The sequence below is a fragment of the Ammodytes marinus genome, assembly GCF_949987685.1.
Source record: "Ammodytes marinus genome assembly, chromosome: 23".
Classification (NCBI taxonomy): domain Eukaryota; kingdom Metazoa; phylum Chordata; class Actinopteri; order Uranoscopiformes; family Ammodytidae; genus Ammodytes; species Ammodytes marinus.
In genome coordinates, this window is record NC_137227.1 from 7,627,269 (window position 1) to 7,641,773 (window position 14,505).

A 14,505-nucleotide genomic window follows, 5' to 3' on the forward strand; every position below is an offset into this window, starting at 1 on the left:
TGGAATGTTGTCATGAGATGTCCAGGCGCGAGAAAAAACAAGCTGCAAATAATTGAGTATGTCACCACCTCGTACTTAGAACAGAGTTTAGAAACTGGGCCTTTATATAAAAGCCCATGTCTGTCTACCATCCCTTTTAAAATATAAGTTTTAAAGGTTCTCTTTGTTTTATTTTGAAAATAATTATCTTTTTTTTCCAAACCAGAACAAACAGGACATATACTGTATACTTGTCTGTGGTCTAAATGGAGCTCTTTTCTCTAATTATAGACATTATGATCCTCACTCTATTTCTCCTGTGTTACTTCACACACACACACACACACACACGCACGCACGCACACACACACACACACACACACACACACACGCACGCACGCACGCACGCACACACACACACACACACACACACACACACACACACACACACACACACACACACATCACACATGCACATGCACATACAGTGTGTCACATTGGCTTAACTGTCACCCATATGCCAGGGCATGAGCAGCAGGACACAAAGCCCCACCGAGTGACTGCTGTGAGTCCAAAGGCTTAGGAACCTGTGTGTTGAAATGTCAACCTGCCTTAAACAAGTGTGTCAGCTCAGCCTGCCAACCCGGACCCTTGTTGTTCACCTCACAGAAGGCCAGTGGATTAACACTGGCCTGTGCTGTATACATAACAAGGAAATGTAGCCTCCACTGTATGAAGTTTTGATTTTAGAAACTTGAATTTACAGAGCAAAAACTCCCCCAGTTCCCACCCATGTGTGTGTGTGTGTGTGTGTGTGTGTGTGTGTGTGTGTGAAAATGGATGTAGCATCCGGGCTGATCTCAGTTTATTTTAACCGCATCCAATCGTCCTAGCCTTATGCGTGTCGCCATATTGTCAGAGTTTGGCCCCACCTCATTTCCTCTTACCAAAAAAGGGCATTGATGTGACGTCGGGGGGGAGGGAGATACGCCCATCTAGCTGACGTATACCTCCGAGGCTAAGTGAGGGCCAGCGGGTGGCTAGCTGTCACTCAAGAAGCCGCGCCCCTAATCATTCATACATTTTAACCTCCAATAGAATAAAAACTAGCCTGGAACAAAAATAATCCACCCCCTCAGTGTTGTTATGGAGATATGACCTAAACATACAGACTAGAATGTTTTTTTGTACCAGGCCTTAGATAGGTTTAATAATGCTGTGAAAACGGCCTATTTAACATGGGAGTCAATGAGAAATGTCTCAGTTTTGAATCATGCTCCTAGTGGCCACTCAGTGAACTGCATGTTGTGTCACTTCCGCATTGGATGCTGGTAGAACTGGCTGTGGTTGGGAGACTTGGTTGCACCCCTCTCTCTTTCGTTGTTTTTCTCTTTACCGCAGGGTTCACTCAACTCATATCCAGGCAGTTATGTATTCTCAGTATTTTTGCATCACCTCTTTCTGTGACTGGGAGCATTTTTTTTTATGAGACCTTCTGCTTAAACCTAAATCTGCACCTTCTTTTACTCAGTGGTTATAGTCGGATGAAAATATGGAAAAAGAGCATGTTGAGCTTGTTCAATATTGATTCTGAGGTCTAGAAGCCATAAGGTATAATATTGCTAATATCGCCACGGTAAGCTGTAGTGATTTCACTGTGAAGGCCAGCTGTGTGTGTGTGTGTGTGTGTGCGTGTGCGTGTGTGCGTGTGCGTGCATTGCTGAAAGGGGGATATGATATACTGTGCTGTGGCAAGTGCTTCCTGACAGTAAATGCCCCCCCCCCCCCCCTCCCTCCCTCCCCCCCCCAGTGTTTACAGTCATAAATGGATTATGGTCCATGGGTTAGCTCCATGTTAAGCCTGCATACACACACATGTCTGTTCCTCTTTGATGGGAAAGGGTGGCGCGATACTATATAGCACCATCACCAGTGTAGCCTCTGGTTCAACATTAGTATGGCGCTAATCGCGTTAGGATCGACCATTGGTAGCACCCAGGCTTTGACCTTGCGCTGCATTGCATTGACTGTGAATGCTGGTTGAGGGTACGGCATTAGCCAAGATGAGCCCTCGTAAAAAAAGGGCTAACGGTGTTGTTGGTGCATTAAGGAAAGTGCTAATATGTGGTAGGCTATAATCGTGTAAGGATTGTTTTGGTAGACTGTTTGCACGTTATAGGCTGCGGTTGTGGGGCCGCAGAGTTTCCATGTTTTCAATGCTGGCGGGTCAGTGTGATGTACGTACACACACACACACACACACACACACACAAACATACACACACACACTCTTGTAATGCGCTAATATACATTAGAATTAAGCTCATAGAGGCCTCTGAAATCAAAACACCAGAATTAGCCGTCAAAATGAGAACAATGCTGCTGAAGAGAGAGCTGGTAAGAATGAGGGGATTGCAGAGGGGTGGTTGTGTGTGTGTGTGTGTGTGTGTGTGTGTGTGTGTGTGTGTTGGATATATCATGAACGTGATGTTTCTTTTCATAGTCGCGGGGATGAGGTCGCACACAAATGATTCCCCCCCCCCCCCCCCCCCGACATAAGTCCGGGGAAATGAAGCTTGCTCTTTTCAACGGGGAGGATAATTAGCCGGGCTTGACAGTCCCATCCCTCCATTTGTGACACTGGTATTTTCTTCTCTCTTCTTCTCCCTACTTCTGCGCCCATAATCCCTCCTTTTGAGCGGTGTTCGAGTGACAGGATTGATTTTTTATTTATTTTTTGTCCTCCTAGAATTATTCCAGCAATTAGACCATAGGCTACAATAATACCCATTGACTACTTGTAATTAGCAAGCATTTCAGATGATGCCAGAGAAAGTGAGAGCCCTTAATTTTGACCTTGACAGAGGGGACTGAGAGGTGATACGACTTGTTTTGTCTCACGGCGGATTCGCGTGTCTCCTGGTATCTGTAGACACCAGGGGAGTCAAGTTAGGATGAGTAAGCAGTGTGCCCTCAAAGTGTGCCTGCACCACCCTTCATATTAAGAGCCCATTCCGCATTAATGCAGCCGCACGCACTTCCCAAAAGAGCGTGGCGTTGGAGGCTGTAACTAAAACCAGGGGCCCTGTGTGTGTGTGTGTGTGCGTGCGTGCGTGCGTGCGTGTGTGCATGTGTGCGTGCGTGTGTGTGTCTTTGAAAAGTTATACATCGCTAAACTTGTTGTCGACTGTCTGTTGTCCGACGATGGTTATCACAACTGATGGTGCCCTTCTCTGTCAGGCCATGACCCCCTTACTCCCACTGAATTATCATCTGTCAGAGAGAGAGAGAGGGAGAGAGGGAGGGAGAGAGGGAGGTAGAGAGAGGGAGAGAGAGAGAGAGAGGGAGGGAGAGAGGGGGAGAGAGGGAGAGTGAAGGAGATACAGAGATAGTAAGAGAGATGGATAGGGAGAGAGAGGGAGGGAGAGAAAGAGGGAGAGAGAGAGGGGGGGAGAGGAAGAAGGAGAGAGGGGACGACCGGTACAGAGAAAAACAAGGGACAGAGGGCAGATTTTGGCTGAGTGCCTCCAAGGTGTTTAATTGTCTTCATTGATGGCCAGCCCCACCTGCTCGCTTGACACACATTTCCCAGCCAAGACATGTCACGCATAAACAGATAACTCATGCACTACCGGAAAGATTTATAGGGACCAGGCTAAGACCCTCTCTCTCTCTCTCTCTCTCTCTCTCTCTCTCTCTCTCTCTCTCTCTCTCTCTCTCTCTCTCTCACCCCTGTTATAATTCAGTCTGGGAAAAATTTGCTGAGGTTTATAAAGATTAATGAACGATTATTTCGATTTGTTTTGCCCTCATAGTTCACTGACAAGGTTTTGTACTGCAAAAAATTGCTCAACTATAAAAGTTGGGATATGTTATGTATGTGTGGGTGAAAACATATACAGTACCTGCTCCTCTTTTCAAGTGGCTCCCCAATAGAGTTTCACTACAACTCCAAGAAAAAGAGCTGAACAAGTTTCCCCCTCCCCTCTCTCTCTCTCTTTCTCTCTCTCTCTCTCTCTCTCTCTCTCTCTCTCTCTCTCTCTCTCTCGCCCTCTCTTCATTACAGACGGTATGGTTTGTGAAAGGTCAGTGGTGTCCGTGGGGTTTATTTGAGGCCCATTCAAGACCCACTTTAACTTCAAACGCGCCGACCTAGACAGCGCTGATCTTGAACCCACTCTAGCATGCTGTGATTTCTCCCTCTCTCTCTCTCTCTCTCTCGCTCTCTCTCTCTCTCTCTCTCTCTCTCTCTCTCTCTCTCATCCTTCTACATTACTGTCTCTCACCACGTCATTCATTTAGATCACTTTTCCGAGGAGAACTCGGAAGAGCCCTCTTTTAAAAAGCATAAGCGGGGCTCAATTGCATCTGTGAACATTAAATAGTTCTTCATTTAAGATGTGGGTGAATTCATTAACACTGCATACAACATCACTGCCATACCTTTACACATGCAGACCTAGTATCCGGCAAGAGAAATTATTATTTGGATTCTGGTTATATCATTAGCCTATTCATTCAAATATCACACATTTAAAGGGGCTCTGAGGAACGTTCAGCTTTTGTTAATTCGTGCACCCCCTTTGGACATAAGCGGTAGTGTTCTTACTATGCCAGCTATATAGTTCCATGGGCGAGGGACCCATGACAAAGGCACTATTAAGAAAAATGATAGACAAATAGCATTATTTTTGCACTGATGGTCTCGTTAAAAATCACATCCGTGCTTTGAAAAAAAGGAAAAGTCGCCGGCTGCTTTTTAAAAGACACCAAGAGCTCTGTGCTTTCTGAAATGTATCAAGTGAAGGTTGGGCATTCCGTGGAGGGAGCCAGCCTTTTTTTTCCCCACCACTGTACTTACAATTACCAGATCTACAAGGTCTCTAACGAGTGTGTTCTTGCTCCAGTGAAGTGTTGAATGCAAAGCCCCTTGACACACACAGAAATAAAGCTGCGAAGCCTCAAGTATCAACTACTGACGTTTTGAAGTGCCGTGAAGTCCTTTTCATGGGCACGTCGGGTGAAAAACACTACAGCATTTAGACATGCACATTAGCATTACCACTTCAATAAATATGCACTCTTTGGACCTGCCAAACATTGGAATAATTATATTCACGTGGAATAACCCTATAGTTTATTTCTATACACAGCAATGTTGCTTGGGTGATATTTTTGTACTGTATTCTTCTGAAAGCCATTGTAGCGCACTAAAAAGAACACTACCCCCATGGTGTAACTTCATAGCCAGGTATGACACTAATGGTTTCAGACTAGGATGGAGGCGCCAAGGGATGAAACAGTGACATGTTAGGGTGTTAGGGGAGGGGGGGTGTAATGGAAGGAAAAGAGTCAGCGTCAGTGAGAGCTGTAAAATGGCCGGGGGGTATGCTGTTGGCCAAAGTGGGCCATTTATGTGTGTGTCTGTGTGTGTGTGTGTGTGTATGCGTGGCTACAGTAAATAGATGTCGGGCCCTATCATCCTTGCCAGCTTAACGAGCCGTGGCACTCTCGCTAGGTGAGGCCATGAGGGCACGCAGGTTATAGTGGCTGCTGCAGTGGCACACACACACACACACACACACACACACACACACACACACACACACATAAAAACTGCGGGAAACCTTTCTCGATCAGTTATGCACAGACAAACCCTTTCCCCCATGCAGACAGGAAGACTAAACAAATGTGTTGTCTGGTTCCAAACCGAGACTTGCCAGTGTGATGCAGTGTGGATGTAAACGTCTTGTTAAAAGCTAATTCCCAATTCTAAAATGCAATATCGGGAACTGCAAAACTCCCACGTGTTGGTTGGTGTTTTGGCTCGTAACCTCGGGGCCCACTGGGTATGATTAAGCTCAGCTAAGAACGTATCCGGATAGCCCTCTGTGAACGCAAAGAGCCCTTGACAAGCTAACAAGAGATGCTGCTTGTGAACATTCAGTCTGAAAGTGTGTGTGTGTGTGTGTGTGTGTGTGTGTGTGTGTGTGTGTGTGTGTGTGTGTGTGTGTGTGTGTGTGTGTGTGTGTGTGTGTGTGTGTGTGTGTGTGTGTGTGTGTGTGTGTGTGTGTGTACTGTATGTTTGGGTGGAGGACACTGCAAATGTCCTGCCCCACTTCTCTCCACTCATTTCTTGGTGAGAGTCCGTACGTCCCTTCCTTTAAATAGCCTTTCCCTGGGGGGGGGGGGGGGGGGGGCAAAGTCAACCCTGCTAACCCACCCACAATCCTCCAGCACATTTACCCTTCACAACACAACACGTTCAGGTATCAGAGGTGTTAAACATTGCCCTCTGACATTTCGGAGTTCTTAGGGCCGGTTCGGAACTGTTGCCCGATTTTGGAACCAGTTATTTGCATTCCAACAGCAAAATATTCACTTCTGGGTCCAAGGAAATATGCTTCTGGAGACAGCACCAACTCTTTGCATGGTTGGGAACCAAGAAATGCTTATATGTCAGAGTATAGGCGTGGGAATTACATGACCAATACAACTTTGTGACTGCCATTTTAATTTTTTTAAACAACGCTACGATACGTAATCCAAGCACTATTAGGACAAGCAGCACAAATCAAATGGACCAATAGTGTTTTGATGACAGTGTAAGCTCGCAAAACAAGCTTAAAACCAACTGCAGAACTGGTCCTATAGCACCAGCCCAGACCTATACACCAGGTTCACAATGGTTGGTCTGAAAGGGATGAAATCGTTCAAATTAGGGCTGAATCAGTACCTGCTCTCCGCAACCAAACTTATCCTCTCTCACTTGCTACTTGTCCATCGAACCCATTCACTCACTCACTCATTCTCTAACCCCCTCAGAGCACATCCAATTTAGTAAGTCAGAGAGAGAGAGAGGGGGGCGATATGAATCTTATCTCACCCCGCTGCTTTAATTATTCCATCTTCATAGGTGCGTTCCTTTTTTCTTTTCTTTTTTTAAATGGGGGGCCAGGGTTATTAAATAGTGTCCATTTTAATCAAGGCAGCCTATAGTATAGGCCATCAAATTGGGCCAGTAATTAAAGGTGCAATAATAACGAAATTGAATTGGAGAAACTAGTCTACTACATTTACCACTGGGTTTTTCAGCTCACTTTGCGGCCACCATTTGGTCTTCACTTGACAGGCAGTTGTTCCCATGAGACCAGAGTGGATTCCTTTCGGAAGTCTCTCTCTCTCTCTCGCTCTCACACTCTCTCTTTGTCTCTCTCTCTCGCCTCTAAAGTCTTTCCCTGTACTTTGTAATGAAGCATTTCTGCCTCTTGTCTTCCGGGGAGAAGGGGGTATCATTACCAGCAAAGGCATGGTGGACTTCATAGAGCACATAGAGACACCTTTTATGGGATTAGAGTGTCCCTCTCATTGTTGTACCTGTCATGTGGAACAAGTGTGCATTTCTGGTTTCCCCCGTAGCAATGTGACAAATTACTGTGTTTTTGTTGTTGGGTGATGAATGTTTTTCTGTGTGCCACGTTGAGTATAATTAAAACTGTAGAATGGTTGATGTTTACCAGTTAAGTGGCGACTATAGCCCCTTATTCTCAGAGGACAATGCACTTTCAAGACTAGAGCCAGAAATCATCTTAAAACTGTACGTATGATTTGTACCTCATTTTGGTACCTGGTTTTTGATATAGTGAATTTGCACCTTGATTCGAACAGGGATTTCCATTGCTGGATTAGCCAAAAACCGACAGACCCATATCATATTAATTTATTATTTTTTAAAGGTACATATTATGCCATATTGCAAGATACAACAGCATTTTAATCATTTGATTCTCAAAAAATGAAAAATAAAATCAAGTGTCAAGTGTTCCTTAACCTTTTGGTAAAATGTCAGCAACTAAAATTGTGTCAGCACAAACAACACTTTGTCCTGTGCCACACACACACACACACACACACACACACACACACACACACACACACACACACACACACACACACACCTACTGGAGCATCACAACCATTATTGTCTCCTTCCCATCCCTGCATTATGCCTCTCTCTGTGTCTCCATTCTTCATGCCCTGAGGTAGCTACCCATGTGTGGTATCAACTGCTCCCCAAACAAACAGCCCTGGATCAGTCTGACTGTCTGGGATAGGCCCCAGGGAGGGAGAGGGGTAAGGGGAAGAGAAAGAGGAGCAGAAGTTAGATGGAAGGAGGAATTGAAAAAATGGGGAAGCAGCAGCAGAGACAGGGAGGAAGGCTATGTGTGAGTGAGTGAATGTGTCTTTTTGTGTATGTGTGTGTGTGTGTGTGTGTGTGTGTGTGTGTGTGTGTGTGTGTGTGTGTGTGTGTGTGTGTGTGTGTGTGTGTGTGTGTGTGTATGGGCGAATGTATTTGTGTGTGGTATGCTTGGGGGAATTGGCTGCAGGCATCTCATTAGTCCTTAGTGTACAAGTTGGATCATCTCTGCTCATGGTAAATACCCTCAACACTCACCCTGTTGGTTACCTCACACCTTGGACTGATGAGTAATAGTGTGTGTATGTCGCCCTTTTTCTGTTATTAACCATATATGGATTTAGCATATTCTGATTCATAGCCCTGTGTATACATTTGAAGCTGTTTGTTAGCAGCAGCTATACGTTTGTGGGTGCATTTGTCTGAAGCGTACAATGAGGAGCTGGTGTGTGTGTGTATGTGTGTGTGTGTGTGTGTGTGTGTGTGTGTGTGTGTGTGTCAGGGATGGTGAGGCATTCTTCACAAGCCCTGAAGAACATGTGGGTGACTCTCAGTCGCGCTCTATTTCTGTTGGTGTCTTGGCAGGCCCAATCTACAGTATAGCCTCTGTTAAGCAGGTAATTAATGGGAGTGAACACTGCAGCAATAGGGATTGAGGGAGCAGGAGACTGGGTGGTTGGGGTTAAGAAGGCAAGCTGAGCACATGTCTGAGCAGTGGAGAGATTTTCAGTCTATGGGGGGTGGGGGGGGGGAGAGAATAGCGACAAACCTCGATTTGACGTTGTGGATTCGAAATCAAAATGGCTTCCGTGGAGAAGGCTTTTATCCTCAATGAATGGGTGCTATTTGCTGAGTCACACCTTAGCTCTTTAGCGACGCTTTATTACTCATTTCACACTGTCTGAGTTTTTTTTCCATCTGTCAAAGGCAAGCAATGAAAATAATCAGGACCGTAGGGGGGGGGGGGTGAAAGAAAGAAGCGGGCTGGGAAGTTGATGGACGTTCTGCGATGACGCGGCTATCCTCAGCCTGTGTGTTAAAGGAGCAGTAAGTGAAATGGTCCTTTTAAGCTAACTTCCTGTCAGTGACTAGCAGTTAGCAGTCCCCTCCCTCGTCCCTTACGCCACCGCCACATGAAGGAGCAACAGTCTTCGTCAGATAGTGCCGCGATGGAGAGCAGTGGGTCATCGTTCACGGGCACAGAGACCCCGCCTCTTTATAGCGCTCTGTCTCCTGATTGGATAAAAAACAGCGGGATACATTCATTTTTTTAACTGGCAATTAATGCAAAGCTCATTGACTGGGAGACCTGTGTTATGAACTCTGCATACTGTTTAAGTGATTGCTGTAGGAATATATTGTGATTTAACACATATATTTAACAGAAGAAAAAATCACTTACTTCTCCTTTAATGCAGGTTGTCTGTGCCCTAGACACCTCCGGAGCACAAACACAGGGAAAGGACAAGTCATGTATAGCTTAAATGATGCCACCGCGCTCGCCCACCTGAATCCAGTCCAATTGGGAACACCGGAGGCCTCACTTCTGTCCACACATCATTAGCCGGCTTGTGTCCACTTCCTGAGTCAGGGGGGTCACAGTGTCAATGGGACCAGGACCATATTTAGCAACATTAGCGCCATCACTCACCGCAGTAATGAGGGTAGCAGCAGATGGATGCCATTCTAGAAACCGCTTTTAATGACCGTACAGGGAAATTGGGGGGGGGGGGAGGCTCCCGTTCTACCCAATTGGACCCCACAGCAGACTCTCACTCTTAAAGGGCAACTGCCAGATATCAGAGCCAAAATGGAGGCAGGCAGGAGGACGCTTGTTTCAACAGTTTTTTCGCCCCTCTTTTATTCTTTCATAGCTCACAACTCTGCTGTGGCGATTATGGTCTCCCTTGTGCTTGTGGCGGGGAATGGGAAACTAGTAGATGAGAGGGACAGAGAGCATTATCCTCGATTTCTCTATTTATTTATTTTCGGACAGTGGAGCAGGCTTTGGTTTTTATCCAATGTCGGCCATGTGGGAGTGCCTTGTGTTGCCTTGCCACCCCCCGCCGCCCACCCCTTCCTCCTCCTCCAAATCACTAATTCCACTGCAGTCCTCTTGCTTGGTAAATGGACGATGTGATGGCCAATCAATAGCAGCAGATTAGAACAGGGGTTTAGCGTTACAAAGGTGGTCCCACATGCAACATTGTAATCCCCCCCCCACACACCCTGTCCTCCCCCACACTCTACACTAGAGACAGTAAACACTGTACATAAATAGCTTTCATCAACATGGACAAGCTTAAAGGCTCTTTTCTGTCGTTTTTCTTTTTGCTGTTGCCTCTCCTCCCACCACACTGACCACTAATGCAGCCACTCTGCGGACTAATATGTCAGCTTTTAATTGCTGCACAGCGAGACAGTTTTGAGACGATAACAACAACATGGCCAGTTTTCTTCTTTCGTGCTCGACCCTTGTGCGTGTGTTTTTTTTAGTTTTTGGCTAAACCGTCACAACAACCAAGCGGCTCGAGAAATAGCTGTTTTACCTTGTTGGAATGGGTGTGTGATAGGTTAACAGAGTCTGGGTGCATCTGTGTATAACCCCCCTCTTGTATGTTAGCTCATTTCCCCTGTTTGTAATTAGCGGTGTGTATTAGCAACTAGCCTGCGTAGACACAAGGGCCTTTTCAGGACATCCAGGAGAGAGGACATAGGGGACTGCAACAGGATACCAAGGCCCCCTCTTCCTCTGGTCCCTAAGAGCAGAGCTAGGGGGAAACACAGCTAAAGCAAACAGCCTCCCAGGTACACTGTCCTCATTAGCGCTATCAGCACCGCTAATAACAGCATTAGCGACAATGTTTTGATTGCCATCGTTATTATCATTAGCAGCTTCAGCAGCACGGGAAGGATCGCTGTGGGGTATGACAGGTGTTTTTTTTTTCTTTTTTAATGTCAGCCCTTTGTCGACAGAGACCAAGAACAACAAACAAGACAGCAAATGATCTTGCTGTGTCACACTTAGTCGGGAAAAAAAAATATTAGAATTTAGAGATCATATTTTTCATATACAAGCTCTCTGACCTGTGTGGGTATACTTGAATACAGTTTCATAGCTAAACCCTGTAAACATGTTGTGTCAAAGCCATGGGAGATGCAAAAGGCACACACAAAACAATATTAACCTGTGGGCTGATGTACCGACGACACTTTTATTTATTTTTTAAAGAAAAACAGCATTAATTGAAATCTCCATGTACTGGTCCCCCGAACTGCTTCTCTTCGCCTTGTCCACATCGGCTTGATTCATGACGCCATTGAGCCTCGCCGCAGCAAATTGCTTTTTCCCCCCACAATGCCTTGCTGCTGGTAACTGTATGGCAATTGTGGTCAGCGTAATCTCATGCAACGCCTGCTGTTCAAATGTATATATAATGAGACTCGGGCTGCACTCTTTCGCTTTCCCCCGTGTCGGAGTTTGAAATCTCAACTGAAAATCGGCAATGTGTCTTCTAAACAATTATCTACTGGCGAACCAATGTAGAAGGGTACATAGAAGTACAAGTAGCCCCTTTTGTGAAGGAGGGATTACACTATGTTCTAAAAGGAGGGTGAACGAGGAGAGAGGGCAGAGGTGAAGGTAGAGAGGATGGAGAGAGTGTTTGAAGGGAGGGAGGGAGGGAAGAGGAGAGATAGTGGAAAGAAGGGGTGCGCATAGCTGCATGGAGGATTTGTATTATATCAAGCTAGTATGCTGCACTGAAACACACACACACACACATATTACCCAGGCCTGTCGTGATTGGCAGCCCTTGGTATCAGCGAGGGAGCGTCGTGTGCATGGGGGGAACCTGTGTGCTCGCGGCACACATGTGCAAGCGTGCGTACCCCCTGTTAATGTGCTCTGCTTTTGCTGCTGACCCTCCCGATGTGCTGTCCGCATGGTTGGGCCACAGACAGCCACCTGGGAGAGAGAGAGAGAGAGAGAGAGAGCGAGAGAGAGAGAGAGACAGAGAGAGAGAGAGAGATAGAGAGAGACAGAGAGAGAGAGAGAGAACATTTTAGAAAGGGAAAACAACACCCAGGACTGTTATGTTCAACCCTTCAGCCAATACACACAGGTGGACTCCATGCAGAGAGAGAGAGAGAGAGAGATAGAGAGAGAGAGAGAGAGAGAGAGAGAGAGAGAGAGAGAGAGACTGCCATAACAGAGAGTGCATAGGAATGGAAGAAATACATTGTATATATTGCAGTGGTTACCCAGGAGGAGCATCTCACATGAACACTGTTTGAGATCACCAGAGCAGTGCCCCATGTACAAGCATGAGTGATGTCAGAGAGGAGAGGAGCCATTCAAAATGAATGCACAAAAAACAACACTGTGGATGTGTGATAGTAACTTCAGCAAAGTGCCAATTCTATTGTGTCTCTCCTCTTTCCTCTTTTACTCATTGTGACAGAGTTACATCTCCATTAATCCCATTGTATATATCGGAAGAATTGCAGTCTGACAACAACGGTAGATAAAGGAACGCTATCAAAGATGGCAGCCATTCTCCGGCTCATCTCCCCTCTCTCATATATTTCAAATGTTTCCTTTGTGAGCGCTGTGCTGCTATGAGGCCTATGATCAGGTGGTGCCACTAACAAGCATTAAGACAGGGGGAGATTAAACAACGCGACTGTCAAGACGCCACACCCCAACACATTCAATTATACAGCTGTGCTTACATGTGACATTAAGAGAGCTGCCAGTATTCAGACATGTCGACAAAAAGGAGATAGAGAGAGTGAAAGAGAGAGGGAGGGAGGGAGGGAGAGAGGGAGGGAGGGAGGGAGATGGGCGCTGGATATGGCGTCAAAGGGAAATTAAAGCCTTTCAACTATTTTATTGACTATTATTGTTCAGGACTCAGAGATGGAAAGAAGGAACAAGTAAAACAGTGACAGCAATCGCTTCCGGCCTCTTGAGCAAGTTTGGAATGCAATATGCATATGTACAATGTCAAGACTTTGGCAAACACTGTTTACCCATCCAACATGATGCAATGGGTATACAGTTGTATCCCATTTTTCCATTCCATTTGAATGACACTTATAGTGTAACTGAGACCAAAAATGAATAACAGGGCATTACATTAACCGTTAAGAACATACTTCTCAAATGCTGCTTGACACTGCTCAAATATTTAAATGCCACAATGCATTAAATCTCAAGCCTCTGGTAAAAAAAAATACATCACAACACATGTTTGTGAATACTAACCAGGGTCCAATTGTATCCAGCTTTTTCTGAAGAGCAGATGTTGACATTTGCGCTCTGTACACTAGTGGTGGAGTGGGTCTGAAAATAACTATTGGCATCAAGCCAGGATCCCACCATCTTTACAGTCTAATCCCTCATTGAGGCCATTGTCAAAGCCATGGGGGGGGGGGGGCGATATCGATCCTAATCTGAAAAGGGAAAATCTATGTTTTTTTTACACAGTCAATGGCTGCCTCCCTGGTGCCTAGCGTTGAGAGATGAATCACGCTCCCCTTAAGGCCCATTATTCAGCCCATTATTGGCAAGTGCTTTTGCTCACTTAATTGGACAACTTGTCTGCAACTGCCAAACCCCCTGGGCCTGGCCAAGACACAGGGCCTATACGCCAATCAGCCCTAATTGATCCAAGAAAATGGCACAAGTCAACCTCTCATGGTGGCTGAAAACTGAATCGTTTTTTGGAGAGTTGTTACGCAGAGTTGAGGTTTAATTCCTACTAGCAACTTGGAAGAATGTGAATGTTTTGGAAAATGTTGGCAACTTTTTTTTAAAGTTTGTGTTTTGAACACCCAACAGAAGTCAAAGCAATTATTTATTTGCAGGGCAACTCACTCCCAAGATTTTGTTTTTTATGCCACGATAAGCTTACTGAGAAACAAAATCCTCAAATGAATCTGAAAAACATTGGACAGACTTCCACTTTACAACACATAGACGTTGAGATATCTAATCAGCAAATAGAAACCCCCACCCCTCTTGAAAGACAATGGGTGATGGATATTTTAGTCCCATAGGGCAGTGCTGGGCCACCCATGCTGAAGTGTCCTCTTCTTGGCCCGAGACAGAAGACAAAAGGAAGGACCACTACTCCTCCTAAGTGATTTAGTGTGGGGTCTCTGTTGTTAGCAAACATCATTCCACTTCGGCGGCTTCTTTCAAAGCTAACACTATAGTCTCCATTTGTCTGGAGGGTCACAATGTTTTCGGATGCACCGGCAAAGACAAAAGCTGTTATTTCCAACCTGTTTCATTTAAGTGACGTGTAAAGAAAGAGGTTAGA